The sequence below is a fragment of the Ambystoma mexicanum genome, chromosome 6q (genome assembly GCF_040938575.1).
Source record: "Ambystoma mexicanum isolate Mex_15411 chromosome 6q, UKY_AmexF1_1, whole genome shotgun sequence".
Taxonomy (NCBI): Eukaryota; Metazoa; Chordata; class Amphibia; order Caudata; family Ambystomatidae; genus Ambystoma; species Ambystoma mexicanum.
In genome coordinates, this window is record NC_090937.1 from 1181023292 (window position 1) to 1181047340 (window position 24049).

At 44.1% G+C, this 24049-nt stretch overlaps 1 long non-coding RNA gene across 1 annotated transcript in view; it reads left to right on the forward strand.

Annotated features, from left to right (window-relative positions):
* LOC138516575 (uncharacterized) overlaps positions 1-24049 on the forward strand; it is a 250151-nt gene that overhangs the window by 88495 nt on the left and 137607 nt on the right. The gene's annotated exons all lie outside the window — the stretch shown is intronic.

Genomic DNA, 24049 nt, shown 5'->3' on the forward strand with positions numbered 1-24049 from the left:
TGTATGTGGCCACCAGATCTCGAAAAGGCTAGAATTGTCTCCCTGTCTCTGTAGTTGAGCACTTTTGCAATTATTGGCCTGGGTGGGGTACCTGGGGGCGGGTGTTTGGTGAGGGATCGGTGGGCTCTCTCGATGGTAAAGCCTTGTGAAAGCTTCCCAGCCCCGATTTCTTCCAGAAGGAGGTCCTCTATATAGTTTGTGGGGTCGGATCCTTCAATGCCCTCTGGCAGGCCTAAAATTCTAATGTTATTTCAGCCCTATCTTCCAGGTTTTTCACTTTCTGCGCCAGTTCGTCAACATCCTTCAGAAGCTGTGCTTTGGTCTCAGTGTTTTCTCGAACCTGGGTTTCGAGCGCTTCGGTTCTGCCAGAAATGGTGCGGACATCTTGTCGCAGTACATTCAGGTCTATGGCCACTGCATCTATTTTGCTTTCCATCGTTGTTTGGAGCTTTCGGATGGCCTCCAGGATCTGCGAGTTACCTGGTTCTGCTATCATTTCAGGAGGTTCGGGCTGCAGTGTTGTGGTGCCTGTGGTGCTGGTGTCTGGTCTCGCTGGTCCTCCAGCCATATAGGTCTCCATGATGGTCTGTTTCTGTTTACCTCTCGCTCCTTTTGTGGACATTACACCAAGGGCAGGGGGTCCGGCTGGTTCGCTGAGCGGGCTGTACAGTTAGTGGGGGTGGTGCACTACCAAGGGGTAGCGCAGCAGCTGCGCTCGCTTCGCGGGTCTCTCTCTGCGATCTTTGTGGCTCTTGGGGGCTGTGCGCTGTCACAAGTTTTCTCCCAGGGGTGAGCTGGGTGGGATCCTGGGCTTGCTATGACATTGTAAGTTGCCCGTTCTTCTCTGCTCAGTGTGTTTGGGAAGAGTGGTCCTGCCATCGCCCTGGCACACCCCCACAGCAGTGTCCAGCCACTCGCCCGTGCCCCGGTGCTCCCACCGCTGCTCGGGGGGCGGTCTTCGCGTGGGGCCCAAGGGTGCCGGGCCGCCAAGACCAGCCGGCGTCTCTGGGCACTCACCTCACCGCAGCCTGGTCCTGTGGTGTGCGCGTCTCGCACCGCTCTCAGGCAGCACCAAGGGTCACCCCAACGCTCCCTGGACCATTGGTTTTGCACGGCCTCGGGTCGATGGTTCGGGTCGGTGTACACAACGCGGCTTCAGCCTTTCATGCGGTGGGTGCCTTTTTTCTCTCTGCTCGCCGGCTCTCCGCGACACGGCACCCCGCTAAGGGGATAGCTCATAGAAGTTTCAGACTTCGGGTGAAGCTGCCCAGCGTTCCTCGCAGCAGTTGTGGCGGCTCACCGTTGCTTGGGCTGCACGAAACCGTGGTTTTGCAGCTATATTATGGGCACATCATGCGGAGCTAACCGAGTGTGCGTCCTTCTTACATGGCGGTTAGCCACGCCCCCCGACATGGGAAATCATGATGTTAGGACTCATAAGGAAGGTGAAGGTCTCCTCAGCTTCGAATGTTAGATGGGGATGAGGATATTTCATTGTTGTGTACCCAAGGATCGCCAGGCCGAGGTTACTTATGTTACCAGGGGTTCTTCATCTTGTATTGACTATACTTTAATAAGTATACAGCACTGGGATTTGGTTCATGACTTTCAGGTACTGTGAAGGACAGAAAGTGACCACTGGCCTGTTGTATTGTCTATTTTATGGGAAAGGTTATCCTGTTACCAGTGGGTATCAGGTAGCTGTATTTTCCTGAAATTTACATCTTATTGACTGATGAGAATTTTAATAAATTAGTGGGCAAGTTTATTAAGGAAGCTATTGATCATAGTATGGGGTGTTTGGAGTGGGACAAATCCACTGTTGAAATCACTTTAGAGGTTGAAGAAGTGGTAAATGTGGCTAAGCTTATATATATTTATTTATATTCTACACATAGTCTTATAAAAGACCTTATACAAACAATCATCATCCAACACATTCATAAATCAAATTAATAACAGCGTATATATACAGTCACAATATAACCGAAACTACTACTATACGTCAAAATGCCTTAAAATATAGTCACAAAAACTCACCATGTAGTACATTGGGTTAAAATCATGAGTGTCCAAAACATTCTCCCATACTTTCCTGATGTTATAATTGCCCATCTGATTGTTATACTGTAGAGAGAAATGTCACCTTAGTACTCATGCACTCCGCAGCTCAGTGCATGATATGTCTGATAATAACACCACCACAAAGCCTATAGTTTCGTTCCAAGCGGGGAATATTTCTCCTAGCTCCCACAATTTCCAGTGCGTCAACAGAATTAAATTTAATAGCCATAGATCTACTCACTACAGCGCAATGTGGATAGGCTATAATAGATGCCAGCGACCTCTACGATATAGATATGCATTCAAGAACATTCCAGTATGCGCCAATGAGGCCACCTTTATAATATCGTGTTCTGTTTCACGCACGTGTAATGTATGTTTTACAGTGGCTTTAAGCCTACTATCCATCATATGCAATATATCTATATCCATATTTTTATATGTTCTGCAAAGGCGACTCAAAATGCAATCTTTCATTGTGCCTTCCATCAAACAGTAGGAATACCAAATGTGTTCCAAGAGGGAACCATGTTCCTGCCCCTTTTCTTTTTACATATCAGGCACTTCTGCATGACCATTTTAGTTGCACTAAACAAATTGCCTTCTAACGGGATGTACTCAATTGGGAGATTTCACTTCATTTTCTAAAGGTTTTTCAGCATTATGGACTCCAAGGTACCTAGTTCATTCCCATGTTTCTATCACCATATTTCCACTCCATCAGTCAGGATGGGAAGTATTTAGCCTTATATAGGGTTAATAATGTTTGGATGGATTATGTCCCATTCTCATCATCAAATTTGGCTATAATGCCCACCGCTTGAACAACCTTTATCTTAAGTCATTTCCAATGCTCATCCCTCTTTAAACATTCATCCATAACCACACATAAACATGACCTAACATGTTCTATTACCTGCTGCTCAATATACAATTTATACTTCCTTACACTGACACCCACCCACTTGAACACCATTATTTCTGTTGTTGAGGTGTTCATTTTAAGCCCATTAGTTTTTGTATATACGTCCAATGCATTACGTTTTCTCTGTAGGCAAGAATGGGTATAGTCGATCCAGAGGAGGTTGTCAGCATAACCCAACCATGCCAGAGTCATTTTACCATATGTATTGGAATGGACCTCCTCTAGATCTAAGGCTACCTGGAGATCTACGAGGTACAGAATAAATAGGCAAGGTGCCAAAATGCACCCTTGCTTGACCCCTTCTGTCGTGTCATTAGTAGCCTTGCCCAATCTCACACTGACACGTGTGTTACTATATAGCTGTTTCTTCATATGCAATAGGCCTTCTGGTATATTCCATGTCTGTGATTTCTTGCATAACCTATCCTGTAATACTGTGTGAAATTCTGAGCTCAGGCCAATAAAAGCAACATTCACAGATAGTTTTTGCCTATGATATGATAGGTTATTTATAACACGCTTAATACCCAGAGGTTTCTAAGCGCGGACCCGGGAATCGAACCTGTGGTGCTCTGTGTTGTTTTGCTTCCAAGGTGAGCATGTTGATCCTGAGCTATCCTCCAGAGAACTATGCCTATGCCAAGTATATTGAGTTAATTCAACAAATGTCACCAGATCAGAGAATGTGCTAGATCCCTTGCAGAATCCTGTCTGATTAAAAGGAATCACTAGATTACTGTTACTAAATTACATAACATGACTAAGTAATGCTCGCGCAAAAACCTTCACGGGTATGCCCAACATGGCTAATAATCTGTCATTACGAGGGTCATTTCTATTACCGTATTTGAGCAAAGGCAGAATTTTTCCGTCCTTCCATGTATCCGGCACCTGCCCAGTGTTACAGATGGGTTTAAACAACTGCAAAATGCTCTGGCCAACATACTAAGCTCCTCCATTCTTAGCAAAGCATTGCAAGTTCCATCGTGCCCTGCAGGCCATGACGTATTCAGTGTCCTAATGATCTCAGTCAGCCCTTTTATTGCTATATAACCATGCCATCTCTGAGTTATGGTTTGCGGGCACAACGGAATCACATTACAATCTCGCAGGGAAGCTGCAAGATACCTTTCCCAGTCACGCGCTGCGACTCCATTAATTGATATGACCGAGCTTTTCCTGTTCTTTGTGATCCTCAGAAATGCCTTCTCTTCGTTCCCAATGCAATATTTCCCTTACTTTGTGTTTTATGCCCCAATCTATCCATCGACATTTTAATATCCATCCATAGCTTTTTCTTTTCTTGCTGCGCCTTACTATCATACTGATGTCTTCTTTTTTGTACCATTACATATCGATTGTCCCCTTGTTTGTTCACCCTACTAGTCTGTACATCCTTTGCATATTTCTCATAACCTTCTCAAAGGACTCAATTATATCAGTATCTAACTGTCCCACTTTGCCCTTTGTGTTAACCTGCGATTTTACCCATTCCGTGATGACCACCACATTTGCGTGTTCTAATTTGGTAGGATTCTACCCAATCCTTTCTTTCCCTACATTGATGTTCCCTGCAACCACAGGTGCTCTTTTGTCTAGCTTCTGATTACCATTCAGAAGTATGCACAATGGCATATGGTCTCTTCCTTCCCGTACTCCCATAGCCATGTCTCTGACCAATGAAAGCGCCACCCCATTTACAAATAAATATTTAATCATGGAGCCACTTTTCCTTCCTATTCGGGTGTATCCGCAAATCTTGTCCTCCAGACCGAACCCATTTAGCATGTTTAATCCATAGTAGTTGAACAACTCGGCCCATGCAGTTCCCCTTGTGCCATACAATTTCTTCAACGTTGGCGCTGATCTCTTGTTTACTGAGGCTATCTTCGTAGCCGGGGGTATCTTTGCATTTAGGTCACCTGGCACAATAAATGGCCCAGATAAGTCCACCTTTCTTATCATCTTATCTACTACAGCTAAATTCGTTTTATGCTGCTCTTTATCCGGAGGGTCCTATATATCAATAATCCATATCATACTGTTTCACATGGAGTCCCACTTAGTAATTTCCACAAACATATAGGGCCTCATTACACGGTAGGCGGTAAACATGCCGCTGGTATTTTACTGTGTCCGCCTTGGTGGATGGCGGCATTACCGCCCTACTCCAAGGTGAGCGGGGACGGTAATTCCCCATTCACCAAGGCACTTCCCCATTCCCATTTTTGCCCCCATAGGGCCCAATGGGAATGGGGAAGGCGCTAATTATGGTACCGCAAAGTGCGGTACCGTAATTAGCATCAAGGTCCCTTTGCGGGCCCATTCCTTAACGGCTGGTAACACCAGCTGTTAAGGTCGGGTCCCGCAAAGGGACCTCGTAGTAAGGCAGTAGGGGTTTACCGGTGCCCTTACCGGTACCGGTAAGCCCTTACCGCCTACCGTGTAATGAGGCCCTTAGTCCGTACTCAACCCACTTTTTCTCAGTGGACCCTCATTTGCCACAGATATATGTAGCCCTCCTTTAGGCCTCCCTTTATTTCGCTGTAATGCCGCCACATTAATGGATGTTCTACCATAAAACACTGAAGGTTCAACCATCCAGGTTTCTTGAAGCATGAGCAGAGAGAACACATTACAATTATCACCTGCACTGTCTTCATCCCTGTAATGGTTGAACCCCCTAGGGTTCCAAGAAGATAGAACTATAACATCATCAGGACTTTTGTGTGAAATGATGTTTGAAAGCCAGAGGCAACCATTGCCAGTATCCTTCTATGGGAGTATTTTCCACCCCATCACGTATATTGGGTACATTGTCTCTCCCAGTACTATGAGATGTTTTAGTCATCTTCTCTTTACTCCAGCAAGACAACAGGTTTCTACCAATACCCTGTTTAATTACCCCAAACCCTTCTTCCTTCGAGTGTACCTTCTTGCTTGGTATCAATGTCTTACTACATTCATAACCCCTCTTCTACATTTCTTCCTCACGTTCCATGACATAATCCAGTAATTCACTGGTTTGAAATACCACATCGGAAGTCGATCTATCTGCCCCTTCTACTTGATCTACTAGCATTATATCAGCCCCAGAGATCACCGTCAGTGGTATTATACTTCTTATTATTTGCATACATATGTTACGATTTATCTCAGGATGTTTGCTTGTCAAAGATACATGGTTAATCTTCAGTGCCTCAAATTCATTATTGCCCTTCACTTCTTTCTTATTGGTCACTGTCCCAACATAAACCACATTCTTCTGAGTGCTCCCATCTTTCGATTTATCTCAAATCCCCTTGTTGGGCGTAAATTCCCTATTAGTGGGTGTTAATCCTCCCATCCTTATAATTTTAATAGCTGATGCTTTGATTACTTTTGCCGGGCACGTCCTTGGGTACCTAAACTGGTAGTGGCTTTGAATCCCATCTTGCAGTGAGATTGCACTTACCAGTTCATCGTCCTCCATCACCATATTTCTACTGAAGGTCACATTTTCCTTCTGTCCTTTATCCTCCATATTACTCAGAGCCAGTGTATTCTTTTTATCCCAACCAGTGGGCTTAAAGGGAACGCCTCCCTGCAGTCACCCTCTCCGCTGGTGGTGGTAGCTGTAGTTCTCCGCAATTCCACCACTGAGATAGCTAACACTTCAAAGTGAGTAAAATAAACAAAAGCTTATATTTATCCGTGAAGTGAAGGACTGGGAAAAATAGAGGATATCCTCCCTGAAGCGGTTTCACCAAAGATTAGAAATTAGCTAGACATTATCTTTTGCTTACTGTAAAATTGGCGCTGGATTTCACAGAAGAAAGTATAACTGCTCATTCATTCTATAAGGGAGTTGTTAAAGAAGCAAAGAATGCCAATAATGGGAGATTGTGGCCAGAGATGAAAATATCCACATCTTGTGATAATAGAAGGGTTTTGTGGGATTTGACCAGAAAGAGCCTGAACACGGGTCTATACCAGGGTCCAATCGGAAATACCATTTAAGGTAGATCATGGTATGGACATATTTCTAAATTGTATGGTGTTGACCATGGATGTGAAAGAATAGGGGACGAAAGGCTCAATGCCTGATATGATTAGATAATGTGTAAATTCTTTGTTCTACATCTAGAGTTGATAGTGTGAAGGAAGTGATTCAGTCATTTAAATGTGGTAAGGCTCCTGGCCCTGATTGCATACTGCTGGATATCCTCTCAAAGAACCCAGATTTGTGTGCTCCTCTATTGTTGCATCTATTCAGAAATATATGTACTAGGACAAAGCCCTCTATGTGCTCACTAGGATCAATTGTTCCTATCTTTAAAAGAGTGCCATGGCCATCCATCGCCCCCATACATGGGGCTTCATGGAAGGATCCAAGAACCATCATGGAGCCCGGTGGGTGCTGTCCTGGAGCCTCTAGGGCGCCAGGCTCATGAGAAAAGTCCAAACATTTGGATCATCAAGCCAGTCCTGTTGCCAGAACCAGCCTGCACGTGCATTGTGCACAAGAAATAGGCATGGCAGGGTCTGCCCAGCTCCTTCCATCGGGTGCGGCAGGGCGTGTCCGAAGGGTGGGGCTAAAACAGCCTAAGGCTATTTTAACCCCACCCACACGTGGATCCGTGCTTCGCGTTACATTTCTTTTGCAATGAGACGCTCACTGCGATCTTGATCCTGGCTGCTGAAGAAGCAATACTTACCATTGGTCCTGACATCTCGCTGCAACCGCTACGCTGCGCTGTAAAGGAAGAAAGGAGTAGCGCATTGAAGACACTTGCAGCGCTCAGTTCACTCACGCAGCCTGCAAACATTTACCAGTGGAGTTGACCCCTCGCTACAACCGCAACGCTGCAAATGAAGAAAGGAGAATGGTTAGGACATCAAAGGCACGCGCCGCGCTCCAATTACTCGCTCAGCCTGCAAACACTTACCAGTGGAGTTGACACCCGCCACAACCGCTACGCTGCAATGGAGAAAAGAAAAAGGTGAGCATAGACGAGACACGTGTAGTGCCTAAAATTTCTCCCGCTCTCGCTTAAGTGCTATATACCAGTTCTTCGTGTTTTCGGTCCACTGCGACAGCTTCTGCATGCCGTATGAGATCTAAAGGCCTCGTTAACACCCGAGGAGAAGAAATAAAGACAAGTTAATACAAGGACAATAATTTATCACCACGAATCACATAGAGAAAGCAAGAAGACAAAAGGACAAAGTCAGTTCTCGAAACTGCCAAAAGGGGAAAAGGCAATAATTGGCAGGACTACACCACAGCTGGGCTGGGTCAGTCCTCAAGGATCAGTGAAGCAACTAGTCCAAGAAAGAAAGGCGCCCCTGCAAGGATAGCAGGATGGAGAGTCCATCATTACAATATCCCAGGTGAGACATCCGGTCCAGTCACCAATAAGGGTCCGAACCAGAAGAGACAGGAGAGGGTGCCATAAGATTCGCTCATCACCCTTTTATATTCCGCAGAAGCAGTCCCCGGGGAGGTTATCCAGAGTTATCCGGACCTGAGCTGGGAATTAGGAGAAGCCGGAAGGAAGGGTCAACAGCGTCCAATGCCCCTGCAGAGACAAGGTGAGCGTAACAAAGAGTTCATCTAAATTCTCCCAATGAATTGTTATCGCCCTATCACATTAATAGATGGTTCCAAGACAATTTCTTAAAATAATTGAGATGCTGGAAATACCTTTTGGAGGGACAGGGCCTTCTTGTCCTTGTCCTACCACGTCTCTGTGTGTGGTTTCCTTATATTCTCTGGCCTCGACCTCTGGCAGTGCAGCTCTTCAGGTTTTCCTTTTGGTGAACAACATCCATGGGATACCCTTATGGCACCCATGAGTGGGTTTACACCCTTGTACACCTTGTGTGTTTTTGGGCACCTATGTGCTGTTCACAGAGCAGAGTATGGGCTTGTGGCAGCTACATGCTGACTTGGCAGTGGCTCCATTTTTGGGACACCCAGACCCTGCCAAAAGAATCAGTGGTTTTCTCAGGAAAGGCAAGATGGCCACTGTGGCCTCTTGGTTTCTATTGCCTTTTACCCTGTTTCCCAAAGTCATGGGAAGCTCTGACTCTGTCTCCCTTCCCCCTGACTGGCTGTTGGGTAGAAACACCATATATGGCTCTGGGGCTGCTTTCAATCATACTGACTGGAGCCTTCCCCGGGACTGTGTGTTGTGGGTACTCCCTTGGAGTGGGACCTGTGTGAATGGAGTTGGCAGTCAACTCACATTTTGTGTTGTGGGTATCTGGTTTCTGTGTGTGACACAATGCCTGAGACAACCCTGAAGGAAACTGGTATGAATGCAGTGTAGTGCTCTGAAAGGCTGGGTGCATACTCCAATCCACATTCTGTGTTATCGGTGCCTGAGTGGAGTGAATGGCTTGGATGCCTTCACGCCTGATTGGTTAATTGCCTGCATGAATGCCCTTCTGTGTGATTGGTTGACTGAGCCTGGCTCAGCCTGAGTTAATGGGGAACAAATGTGTATAAGTAGGGAGCCTGCACTCACCAGTTTGTTTGGAAGCTGAAGTCGAAACCGATGCTGATCCCTGGAGTCCAGCTGGAGGAGGAAGATCGTGGCTGCTAATCTTCATCGGAATCCAAAGGCTGCTGTGCCGCTCCAAGGACTGATCCAAGAGAGTACCTGGCTAGGAGACCTCTTCCCGAGCTATGAAGGACCATCGTAAAGCCAGTCCTGTGTGCCTACCGTCCAGAGAAGGGGTCTTTGTGAATCCAGAAGAGGAGTGCTTGGACATCTTGTGTCAAAGATGTCCAGTGGTGTCACCCAGAGTCCAGAGTAGAATTTGTGACCACTGGAAACCCGTTGCAGTGTAGCACCCAGAAGAGGGGGTACCCTGGCTGCTTGACACCTGGAGCTGTGAAATGTTCCAAACTGCTGAAAAATAATTCAAGGGACATCCTTGCCATTATCAATGACCACTTTTTCCCGCTGGAGAAGGCCCAGGGTTGCTGAGTGCAGAGGAAGGTCCACCAGTGGATTTCCCTCTACCAGAATCCAACAAAGATGCCCCGAGGGTCCAGACTTGTTGAGGGTCCATGGTCCACTCCAGGGGTCGGTCCAGGTTACCAGAAGTCACCCAGAGCTCCATGCTGCGGCTGCAGCAATGAAGAACCGAAAGTTGGGAAACCGCAAAATCCCAAAACCGACACCAAAAACGACCTCTGGACCTCTGCACTCGTCACAGCCAGAAGTGAAAGGAGGTCCCCAGGGGTCTTACTCTCATTTGCCAAGCCTTTTAGAATCCGACAGCAAGTTTCATCTTCCCAGGTTTCCTACAGTCGGAGAAATCGTCGACCAACGCAGATCACCGCAAAGAGCAAAACTGCTGCACTTCACAGAGACATTGGTTCTATTTTTCTTCCTGTACTCTGCATCCCAGTTTCTCCTTCCTCCAAGTGGGGGGTCCATCCTCGAGGGGAATCATCGAGTGAATCCGAGAAACTCTGCCGCTTCGCCTGCCCAGGCACCAAAGGGACTGTGACGAGGAAGAGCACCTTCCAGCCTCAGGATTTTTCCAGCGGTCAAAGATTCGTCTTGGATCCTTGTGTCTGGTGGCATCTCAGGTACCCTCGGGTTGGTAGAACCTTTAAAAAGAAAGTAGAGTATTATTTAACATTTTTGGACTGGGCTGTAAAAGACAAGATAAATTACTCCCTAACTTTTCCATTATAGGTTGCCCAGGTGGGGGGAATCCTCACACAGAATGGTTTATCTAGTCTAAAGAAAGCCTTCTGCAACTGATCACAAATAACCTCCTTTCTTCCCTAAGAATTCACATGCCTTTTTGAAACTGCAGTTTGTGCATTTATTACTGAATTTAAGTATTGTGCGGTACCACATAGAGGGTATATGTATTTGCCATTCTTTGAATAGAACTGCCTGAGTACAAAGTGTTTCTATTTATATGTATATATTTTACTGAACCTTATTTTATATAAAGAAGTTGTGTTATCACCTAAAATAGTGTGTGGACATTCCTTTGAGGGGGCTTCGGGACTCACTGTACCTAAGAACCAGCCTGCATCACCCCCTGAGTGCTTACGCCTTGGTTGCTTGTCAATGCTGCCATATAGAGAACCTTGGCTGGGGTGCTCTGTGCCTCTGTCCCAAATATATAGAGGGCAGAAGTACAGAGACCCCCCTCCAGTCTTTATGAAGGTAATATGAGGCAATTAGAGAAATGGGGTTTGACCAAAGGGATGATCTCAGATGCACACATCAGATGCACATTTTGGATTCAGACACCATATGGGCAGAGTAGAACAATGCCTGAATTTAATTTTAATTACAGTCAGATACATTAATGCTAAAAATGACACACTGGGGCTAGCCTTCTTCTATCTTAAATTTGCAATTTGATTGCATAGATGGGTAAATATTGTGGGAGGTTTTGCCCAAGAAGGGTTTGGACTCCGGCATGTTAAAGATTTAAGAATAAATCAAGTCTGTCTTATGTGCCAAAGTAATGTTTGCACAATGAAGAGTGTAAGGCAGGGCTGTGTCTTGGCTCCCCTTTTATTTTCTATTTACATCAATGATAAAGAGGCAGCCCTGAGGGTGGGTGGAAGGGCGATACTCTTCACCAGGCCAACCACGATTCTGCTATATGCAGATGTTGTTCTTCTAGAACACACATTGCCATGCAAATCTAACCTATCTTACCATACATTTCTTGAAGTTGGCTGTTAAATGGCCAGGCAAAAATCCCTTATGTCAAAGTTCAGTTCATTTGAATAGCAGTAAATTTCCACACTGCTCCAACTATAATGATCTTGGGATCCGCATTTGCGACAATTTGAGATGGATGAATCTTCTGGAGGTTTTACAACTTAGAAGGACCCAAATCATTAATGGCATTCTCAGCCTCTTCTTAAGAAAGAGCAGAGGAGCAATACGTCAGTCATCCATGTGCATAGGGCCCAATTTGCAGGTCACACTAAATTGTTGGTTTTATGTGCGCATGTATTTTTTTATGCTTACGTATTATATATTTTGGGTCATGTCATGTTCTATTATGCCTACTGTGAACTGTGCTGTTTTAACTTTGTAAGTGGCATTTGTGTAATATTATGTTCAATGTTACATGGCTGTAAAACCAAAATAAAATGTTTTACCACTACTACCTCAGAAGCAGGTGGTCAAATGAGCGGTTAATCCAGCATATACGGCCAATCCCACCCCTGCATCTCTGAATAGGTGTAATCCACTGGAACAGAGAAGTGGGAGGAAGCAGGATGGTTAAGTGAACTATTCAGCCAATCACAAGGCTTATTATTCATTGTGTCCATTTTCACCAGTATGCCCTGCATCTCAGCAAATCACGTAGCCAGAACACTTTTGTCATCTGATTAGCCGTGGAATTCTATAAATTATATGTATTCCACTTTTCAGGCAGTGGGATTTCTCAGGGTGGCACCCACTGATTCCACTTTTGCCCTATCACTCCGGGCAATAATCATACAACTTGAAGTCAAGTTCAGAAGTTCAAGGTCTTTGTTAAACAACCATACAATCTAAGCAATTAGGTTTAACTGAGGTCACAAAGTGGTGATTCAAGGAACATAAATAAATCAAGCTTCCTATGAAGGTGCAGGGCCCTCAATCCTTCCCTCTCTCCCTTAGTCTCCACCCAACAGTTGGGTAAAGATTTGCTCACAATCATTTGGAGTTTAAGTTCCCTAGTACTTCTTTCTTGGCTCTTGGAGTTTGTTGATTGGCATTCCAAGACATTATCAGGATTTTGGTTTTCTCTTGCAGAAAAAACTGGAACCACCACCCCAATTGCCCAATCAAAACATGGGCAGGCGCAGACACTTTAAGATCTTAGGAAAGATTGTGGTGGGTCCTGGGGTTATCAAGCTTAACCACCTTTGTGGGGGTGGCAGATTGAACCTCTTTAATTCTGAGCCTCCCTCCTCCTTTGCTATTCTCTCCATCTCCTCCTTACGGTACCCAACAGTTTACTTTACTGCTGCTTCTCCCTTTCCTTGATGTATTCTCCACCACCTTTTCACTGCTACTTCCAGCCTCCAACTACCCCTCACATCTCCACTCAGTTCCCACCTCCTTCCTTCTGCCACTGTACGTCTTGCCACACTGCCACTGACTATCCTGCTCCTCAGGACTCTCCTCACTCCAAAACCTCCCTTTAACATCTACTGGCTTTAATATGCTAGGGGTTCACTCACAGGAGTGCCAAGAGTATAATTGAGCTGCTTGTACTCAGTAAACAAGCGCTGTGGTTGGAGCATTCATTGCTGTAATATAAACTCCCCAACTGATTTGCATGGCTCCATGGCCTTAGCCTTCATCTAGGTCATAGTCACTCTGTGGCATTTCAAGTGCTTTTTGACATGCTGAGAGTGAAGTAACATTCTCTCACGTCATGCTGGTTCATGCTGACCCTAGCTGTCCTGGTTCCTGGATGTCTGAGCAGCAAGCACTTCCTCTGAATGCTTCATTTGAATAATCCATTTTATCAAGTGTGCTGTATTTGATTTGCTTTCAAATTTCTTGTCACACAAGTCCTTCGCCTCTGTCTAGTGGGTTCCTACGGCATATCGTTGACATTCTTTTGAGAAAATGCAACATGATGTTTCTGTTTCTTATCATGAATGCTTCCCTCATCATACACAATGATTCTTTCCTAACACAAGGCGGGAGTCTGCTTATGAACCGCAGACTACAGCAGGCTTTGCACGGGCCGGGGAAACTCGGGGGATCCACCATATAACCTTTCTATATACCAGCCCCCATGGTTTCCCTAGTTCTATCCTCCAGTCTGAGACAATAGTACTTGTTCACTGCCCCTTGTATACTGATCAGTCCTGTTTGGAATGGCTGGGTAAGTGACTGCAATCCGTATGTGTGGAATGAACCAGAAACCTAATAAAATGATTATATATTCTTTCAGACTCTTACAGAATTATCATGTGGTACACACCCTAGTTTAAATGAGTTTGTAGATCTGGTGATGTAAAATTGATATGTTCTGGTGTTTTGCATCACATTGTTTAGTCAGTACAGCCTTCAGTGGTGGGTCATACCAGGTGGTAACAGGCCCAAGTTTCATTTATTTTTATTTTTTATTTTTATTTATGTTTAATGTGATTAGTTCATATAAAACTTTCACATACATAAATGAACGTTAAACATCATTAAAAGCATTTAAGCAAGACAACATTTATACCAATTTAAGCAACACACTTTTATATTTCCTTGTATCTGTTACAAGATTATTTAACAATTTACAGCTATCCACGATTAGAACTAAATCCATTTGTAAAATTCATTTGTAAAATTGGGATATTTCATCAATACTACAACAACATATCACATACATTAAAAAAAAATGTGAGATCATTAAATCAAACTCGTTATACATTCATACCTCGAGATTGTTTTATTGTTAGACTTCAAGCAGTAACACCAAAAATCCCTACTTTATATCGAGTCATAATCATGTGCAAACTTACCTAGAATGCACATGTATTATGAGCCCATTTTCCTACATTCAGCCATGACATGTTTTGCTGTCTGTCATGTAATCTGTTTTATAGTGTCTACAAAATCTTTGAAACTCCGGCATTTTAAGCTGGGGACTGTGATTTGCTAGCACAGGGAGTTGATGAATACGTAGTAACAAAAGGAACCTCTGCACTGCAGGGGATGGGCACATGAGGAGATAAGGCTGGATGATCTTAAAATTATGCGTGACATTATTAATTTCCTCATAGTTTTCTACTGTAGCCAAATGTTTATAATTGCGATTCCAGTCCCAATACTCAATTTTCTTTTCAAATGCCTATTTAATTGAGATGAAATCGTTCTCAAGGACTGGTAAACAAGCCAATAATTTCAAACGTTTTTCTGACTAGGGACCTGATTCACTGAAGAGTTTTATAATGGCGCAATCCCATTAGAAAGCGCTCTGTGAATAATCCCCTCGGTCTCTAAAACACCGGGACCACTCGCTCAAATTTTGCTTTGTGTCCCTTCCAATTACAGACAGGAAAGGGCATTTAGGATTTAACATAGACTTAATAAACCGAGTCCCCTGCCGCTTAAGTGCTAGGCCACGTGACTATATCAGCCCTAATTCCAAACAAAGGACCTCAGTAGGCACAGCATGTGCCAAACCCAATACTATAATCCAAAATTGACCCTCCAATGCCTGAGGCCATTAGAGTTCCTTCATGATCGGTGCCTTAATACCATATAGGATTGCGGTACAAAAACACTGCTTATACCGTCTAATGATGCCCCCAAAGCTGAACCCAGCCATTTGTTTTTAAAATGTATCAATAAGTAGAATCAATTGATCAGCCTTTCTAGTTTTCATGGCTATTAATTCATCGTAAACATTTACATAGCTAAACCCTATGTCAAGATATATATATATATATATGATTATCAACATAGTCTATTTGATCAACAGACAAAACTAAATTAGGTTTCGGTCTAGGCTTGCATTGAATGCAGTGAACTACTAAATTTTGGCTTTATCCATATTGATCATCAGTTTGTTTTCATTGGTGCAGATCCATAATTCTTTTGCAGGTTTGGATATACCAGCAAAGGTATGATCAAATACCACTAAATTGTCTGCATATGACAGGCAGACCACATGCGACTAACCTATTTTAGGGGGACAGTTCCAAATGTTCCCCAACCTAGCAGGCAAATCCGCAAGGTAGAGGTTGAACAGCAGGGGAGCCAACACACACCCCTGTTTCACTCCCTTACTAGTGGGAATCGGGGCGTGGTGGTAAACATGCTGTTCAATCTCACCTGCACATATGTATCCGTAAATTCCCAATAGGTACACAGGACAGCCATAGGTTGCTATGCCAGAGCTTATCTCTGTTAACATAATCAAAGGCATCCGGAAATCCACAAAAACAGTGTACAATAAAGGGCTGCCCTTTCTCTTGGCCCTGCCTTAAGTTGTGTGTTGTCTCTGAACCTGCTTGAAAGCCAGTCTGAGTAAACACCAATGGATTTGCCTCAACCCATATCTGCGATTCCTTCAATAATAGCAAGGCAAACATGTTCACAGTAATATCTAATATAGACAAAATCCTATAGTTGAATGGTAATGTGCACATACTTTTTTATAGATTGGAATTAGGATTGAATGTCTCTAGGACACCGGGATGATTACCTATTTGCTTACTTTTTAAAAAAGAATTTCCAAAATATGTGCCCATGTCTCAGGTTCACCTTTAAGGACGACATTGGCTAGGCCATTAGGCCCAGGGGCTCTTCATCCCTTTAACCTTCTTATCATTGTATCAATTCAATCCCTATCCACAGGAAGTTCCCCATTACACACTCTAGTAATGGCTGCAGTCTCAGGTTTAGTTCCTCTGGTATTAACATTTTCCCTAACACATTCGCACCATCGGTGCTCACTAATAATGTTTGTTGCTATCCATAGGGCTCAATGGGAATGGGGTGGTCGGATGCACCGGTACCGTTATAAACGGTGCCGGTGCATCCGACATGCTGTGCTCGCGGGTGCCTTTCTGCCCGCCAGTTTACCGGTACCGTAGTTCCCGGACCAGCAAATTTATAAGGAGACCCAAAGTCTCTTGAATCCAAAACACGTAAAGGCGGAATCAACTGTAGCAGATGTAGTACGTCAGATTGATTGATTCTTTTCCTTCTATCTTCTGCAAATAGACTTTTAATTGTGATAGATTTATCATCTGCTATGATCTTTAGTTCACTCGATTCAGGGCCAGAGGCCATTTTAATGGGGAATACACCGCTGATGCTAAGTCCACATTAGCCTCAGCCTCTTTCTCCTTCTCCAGCCAGCTTGTTAATGTTCCGGCGTTTTCGGCCAACCTTTTCTTCTTGCGGTTTGCCTGTTTTTGCTAGCTTTTGGCCTTATTGGATATTGAAATTGATTTTGAGTCAATTGAGTCATCAGATTCTCCAAAATCTTTCGATTGATATTTTCCCCCAACCTTTCAAATTCTGCTTCTAAGTTTACAATTTTGTTTATGTGTTAGAAAGATCTCTGAAGTTTCATTAGATGATACAGTATCATTAATCTCAACAAGGTTCTCTTCATTAGACATATTGCCCCAGATATTGTCTGCAATACACCATCGGTTTTAGGGGCTTTCACGTTATTTCTGATGCCAGCCGACGCCTGCCTAGTAAGCTTCTTCTCAATGATTCCTTCCAAGCACTTTACTGTATCATCATGAGCTTTAACATCCTTCATTAATATCTTCATCATGAAAGGATGAATGGTAGCAGTATCATCATTTCTGACACAGATACACTCAGATTCCTTGCTTTCAATGGAAAGCTGCCATCTATAGGTTTTCTCGTTAAGCTATCATCAGTTATGAGAACTATCGCTGCCTGGAAAAAGGCAGTCATTTCCCCACCACTTTGGTCAGGAATATCTGGTGCTTGGAAGGAGGTTTCAGAAAAACCCGTTGTTCTAACCATGCTCTTTTATGTAGTATTTTTCTGCTGTAGTTATAGTTGTTTGATTGAAGTTTAAGCTTTACCAGGCGTTTGAGGGGTAGCCCAATAACATGGCATGAAACTAGGTGTACAAAATAATGATTATCCTACATTGCGATGCAGTAAAGTGAAGAAGAAATACTGTCCAGCTATCGTAGCTGAGGTTGCTAACTGCTTGACTGCACAAAACCTTATAAAAGCACTCATGAAAATGTGTACGCTACGTGCTGCATTGATATTTTTAAGCACACTCAAGCAAGTTTGATGATGGCAGATCCGGCAGGCAAAGAAGTAGAAAACAGATATCCTATCTCCAGCAGTAATAGAGCAAGGCATAGGTCTGCACTGCTTGACTCCACAAACTCTTATTAAAGCATTTGTGATATGCACTACATTGTTGTTGTTAAGCAGATTCGACCAAGTTTGATGGTGGCAGATCCGGCAGGCAAAGAAGTAGAAAACAGATATCCCAGCTCCAGCACCAATATGTTCTATTAGAGAAACTAACTCCAAGATGTCTGCCTTGGAAATAACAAACAGAGCTCAAGGAGGGGTCTCATTGCCATGTCCATGGGCTTTACCAGCAAAGCAATGGGGATGTATATCCGGTGATTGTGATAGGTAAACTGAAATTCATAATTATGAGCCAGGTAGCAGTGGGGGACTGTAGAGGGAGGTGGGTTGAGGAAGATGGGGACAGCCAGAGCAGGCAACAACGTGTTTGGAAAGTGGGCCTTTTACATGAGGTTTCAGCCCACGTTCTGAGCAACCTTAAAGGCTGCCTCATTAACCCATATGCTAATTATCTGTGATGAGGTCACCTTTCTGATATCCATAGGGGTGACCAAGGAACACTGCGAGACAGGGGAAGCCACCCTGATTTTTCACATGGGGTTGGTATTTGGCAGGTGCCCCAGAACTCTCCCACCTTTTAATGTAGGGTACCCACTCTTTAGGGTGTATGGGGTTTCGACGAAGATTCAACTGCTAGGCTGGAAGATTAGGGATAGCACCATTAAAATAAATCAAAGTGTAGGGAAGGAGGTGACTTCACAAATAAGGATGGCATTAACATCAGTCAAAATGCCAGAGAGAGGACATCAGGAGCTGTGGTTTTTATCCTTATGCATCAAAACCCAGGGTGTGCAGGTAGCAAACCACACTGTGCAAACCCATGAATAAAACAGGAGCCTGGGATTAGGGCAGGCCTGTAAAATCAACAGCGGCCTGGACTCCTGAGCAGGATTTTCCAAGGTTTGGACACTGCACTTAGGGCTTAAAAGCTGCGATTGCTTTCACTTGGCGTTGCAATGCAGACCCATGGAAAGTGTTTAACGGTCTAGAGAGGCTCATAAACTGCATCCATGGGCCAACATTATGCTGCCCCTGACTCCAAAATGGCAGATTGTTTATTTAACAACTCAGGCCACAGGAACTGGCTAGCTGATCCAAATTAGAAGATCCACCAAACACCTCAGAGAGCAGGTAAGCACACATGGGAAGGAAGTGAAACTGTGTACTAAGGACTAATTAAGTGCCACAACGCAAGCAGTGAAGCAAACCCACAAAAGGGAATATGAGATAGCTGAAACTTCCAATTTATCCACATATAAAAGGCATCAGAAAGGGCCGCACAGAACAGAGGGTGTTCCACTGCCACACAATGAAGAGAGTGGTCCATTGAGAGATAGGATGACATTGCTAGAAGAAAGTAGGAAGCAGACATTGCAGACTGGGGATGCTAAAGCCGAACTGTGTTGAATCCAGTGAAGGAAGGCTCACTGCATGGGCCAAAAAAAGGCAAGATTAAGAACCACTATCAAAAAAGGGCGAAGCTAGACTAGTGGATCCAGAGCTGGTGGAAGGTTACGATGAGAGTATAAACAAGCTGGAGAAGCCTATATTCCAGTTCAAAGGGACTGCTAGCGTACAGACCTATAAATACAGAGATAAACGTTGAGATACATTGGAAGGATTATAAGAAACCTAGCTGCGTGTATAGTCCAAACCCTGTTGCAACTTGTAGGAACACTAGACAAAATAAAAGGAAGTCTTCTTGATTGCACCTAGGTATAGGATTAATAATTTAACCCCAACATTACACTGATACCTACACACCTTACCAGTCTACAGTCACCCTAAGGGCAATTGATTGTATGGTCTTGCTCAGCTAGCTGTAGGAGGCTGTCCCCTCATTCCTTTGGTGCAATAAGACATCCTGGCCAGACAACACGAGTGCCAGGACAAGCCAGGACCACGTCTGGATCAGAACCTAGCCACAATGAGACTCCTAACATTTGACCAGCAGTGTGCAGGGGCTCTCCATTCCAAGGAACCCTGAGCCCATCCCCAGTGCTCCCTACAAAATAAGTTCTGAAAGTAAAACTCTGGCGGTGTGTGTTTCTGTTTTCTCCACCTGTGGCATGTCTCTAAGCAATATTAATGCCGGAGACCATGTCAGCAAGGACAATAACTTCTGTTTGAGTTGTCTGGCCATATTTACTACTCATTAGCACGTACATGTCATGATAGGGAGCATTTTATAAGTGCACCATGCTATAGAAATAGTGAGGTTTCAATTATAATAGCCCTGTTTTTACATCTAGATTTGTTTTTTGCTCTGTTGTACTTTTTTCAATGCACACATAGGAGTTGTGCCTGGAACTCCCGAGGTCACATACTCCCTTTCAATTCCTTGTGAAGCCGCTTGCCACCCTTGGGCCTGACTTGACACCTACTTCCCTGTAGAAGTCTTTCATCGCTTTCATTTAATCACATGGCCTCGCTCATTTTTACTGGCACCAGCGTGTCGTGACAATGGGACACTTTTGTTTACATACGTGAGTACTTCATAAAGCTGGTTTTCCAGTACCTTTGAAGTGTGGACATCAGGGCCGACATTACCATTGAGGTAAATGCTTTTACTTAGGGAAGTAATTCCTGAGATAGAATGACAAGGGACCTGGGCCTCATCGGGAGTGTGGCGGTATCCCGCCGCTATTAGTAGCTCAATGAGGTTGAGGGGTGCTATTACCGATAATAGAGTCGAAAACGTCTGACAACTAGCGGTAAGGGGACATTTCTACCTCCATCAAAAAGCTGGAGACAAAACTCCCACTTACCGCCCGATCTCATGATTGGACCAACCCTTAAATGCGGTGGTAATAGCGTTACCACCGCATTTAAGGGCTAAGGCCCAACTCGTGATGAGGCCATAAGAGTAATCATTCACCTTTGGTTGACAGATCGTAATTGCTGATAATTATTCCAAAGAAGGATGGGAAGATAATGCTTGGTTTCTTGGTTTGTTGTCTCTGAATAGGGTAATCACACCTTTGTAGCTTTTCATAAATGCTCCATATGATTGTAGTGTTAAATTCTTAATTTCTTGAGCAAACTCCTAAAGTAATGTTTGCTTTTAGACTTCTGAAGTGTTCCTGTGTCTACAGTGTTTAGGGTTTCCGAATAAAAATGTTAGTACATTTGGTTGATTTGTGTGAAGGGTCAGAGTTAAGAGACTGACACAGGTAGTGGATTTCTTGCCAAATACTTTTATTAAAATAATGGAGGGATTTGAAAAATGCCTCACTAGCCCTAACACTATGGGGGGTTTCTCTGCCTAAAAACTTGTGCAACAGGGGAAAATAATATGTCTCTCGGCTGCTCTTCTGTAGCCTCCTGGTGTTTTCTAACACAAAGTTCCACCGGGTGAAGCAAAAACCCCAAGTGCTGCAAAATAATATTTACTTACTTGTTGTGTTTTTAACGTCTCTTGCAGACTTGGTTTACTCTCCTGCCAGGTACTGGCAATTCTACTTCCCAGAGTCACTGGGACAGGTATTACCCAAATTGTTCGTTTACAATTGTTCGAACGAACAATTGACCGAATTTAAAGGGTCACAATTGACCTTTTCACAATTGACCGAATATATATATATATATATATATATATATATATATATATATATATATATATATATATATATATAGGTGTTGGGGGGTTTGGCGTTGGGTGGGGGGTTGTGGGGGGTTCCCCCCACATATATGTTACAATTGACCTTCACAATTCGGTCAATTGTGAAAAGGTCAATTGTCATTCGAACAGTTGTAAAACGAACAATTCGTATACAACCCTGGGACAAGGAAGAGCAGTGTTGAAAGGGGCAGGGGGTATTTCTCTTTAGCCTATTTCACTGCCTTGTTCTACTCGCCTTCCAAATAATGTCCTAATGTTTCTTCATCACACTAGGACAATGAAGAGTAGCGTTATAGTTAATGAGCGTGTGCACGTATGTCCAACATGCACCTGCTTGCATGTTCCTTTTGGTAATTTGGTAGCATTTCACTCTTTCTCATCGCCCAAATCCCTCTCTCCTCCCGCCTTTTTGGCACTTTTGCCGGATGGGTCAATCACTCGCTTTACCAGCACACTACTACTTATTCTTCCTTCAGCTTTCTTCGCAAGATGTTGTTCTCCCCTATTTTCAGGGCCGTCAACACCAGCCACCAAAGTCCCAGTCCTCCAGACACTTTCTCCACATTCGTAGGAGACTTGCGGGCCACCTGCCGATTGCGGGCTTGGAGGAGTTCACTGCCTGCAGGTACACGGTCTTCCCAGCTTTTAGCTGGGGCGTCTGTTTAAAATAACAAACCCCTCCTACGTACGGCTACCCATTTTGCGGCTGCCCATGACGCTGCTGCTGATTCTGTGTGCGAACACCACCTGCGTTTGCACACCAACGCTCCGCCTCCCAAACAGGTAATGGATTTGTTTGATTTTGCACTGCTTGGCCAGGACGGCACATGCAGCACCCAGTGAAGCCCTCCCTGCAGCTGGCTCACAAGTTCTTGTACTGGATTCAGCCGAGCTTGTTCGTCATATGTCAGTCTGGAACCTCTACCTTCACCCTCACTTGTGTGTCTGCTTTGATCACATCCTTGTCTTCCACTGTTACTTCCACAACTCTTCCTCCTTCGGTCTCCACTGCTGCTGCCTCCTGATCTACTGTCACAACTGCTACTACTGCTGCCACTACATCAGTGTGTTTCACTTTGTTCCTATTTGCTTTTTATTGAATGACTATTCTCAGTAATTAGGTAACAACTAGAACGTTGGTAGCAGTTATGTATATCCTCATGTGGCCTCCTCGTCCCAGTACTAATAGCACATGTAGCTGCTTTATTATTTTAGAGTACGCCACTTGGTAAGGCATATGAGGGTTTTGACTGGGGAAAGTGGTCAGAATCTTCTGGCTATGTCGTGCTTTTAGCACTGGAGCAGTGTTTACTTGCTTGTTTAAAGGGACATGATCCTTGGATTTGTCACAACTAGCAATTAAAATACCATACAGGACTCGTTTTATGTCTGTAACACGTCAGAACACAGCACACAGGAAGATCTCTCAGAAAAGTGTGTTGCTCTAAAAAAAGACAAAACTGTTGATAAGATTTGTTCATGGGTTTGATGGATATTGTCATTACATGTTGAAATGTATCATTTGAATCACCTGTAAAAATTGCTCTTTATTCAATACTTGCGGTACCACTGGGCGTTGCATGGGTCTGTAGCTGACATGCACATGGGGGTCTACTATAGCCTTGTGTATGTTTTATTGTGTCATAACTTCCTATTTTTGAAAAATCGCAAAATCTTTAATCTCCTGATACCGCCTATACTGAATGCACAGGGCCGGACCCCGCTCCACCCCTGTGCAGAGTGAATGGGTGTAGTTGGTCAAGTGTGACTATCGCCAGTACACCCTAGACTGGTAGGCCAGCCTTGCCTCCTCACTTTGTATTATTGGAAAAGTCACAAAATCTGCAATCTTCCAACATCGACCATACCGATAGCACAGGGCTGGACCCCACCCTATGCAGGGCCATTTTAAGCACTTTGGGGGTCCGGGGCACGGACACCTTTGGGTGGCCCCCCTCCATCAAGCCAAATGAATTAAGGTATCCAGATTATCTGGTCGTGCCCCCGTCATCGCGATCACAACACATAGCTTGGCATGTTGCCTCGCAGCTATTAAAATAGCCAACGGTATTCCCTTTCAGTCCCCTTACCCTCTTCATTCTTGCTGTTATAAGAATGATAAGGAAGTATCATTTCAAAGCCAACATCAGCAGTCCACGACAAGGCTACTTGCATTCTAGCATAGGTACAGGCCAATTTTCATCATTAGCAGTAACGAGGAAGGTACACAAGTCATAGTATACATGATTCAGGACACAGATCATATGTAAAAGGCACACATAATCCAGAATAGACAGACTCAGATTAGCTCCCTCACAGAATGCAAAAATGCTCAAGCATGGATACAGGAGACCAATTAGAAGTAAAGAGAAAGATACACCTACCATAGAATATATAGTGGATGAAGATTAGAAGCTACGAGGAAGACACACGCATCCAGATAGATTGAGATTAGAAGAGGGACATGATTTTCAAGTAGGGTTGCCATTACAGAGCAAAGCAACAACTGGCTGTAGTGTGCAATATATCAATGCTCATTATTGGTATAGAAGAAGCAACACTATAGCCAGT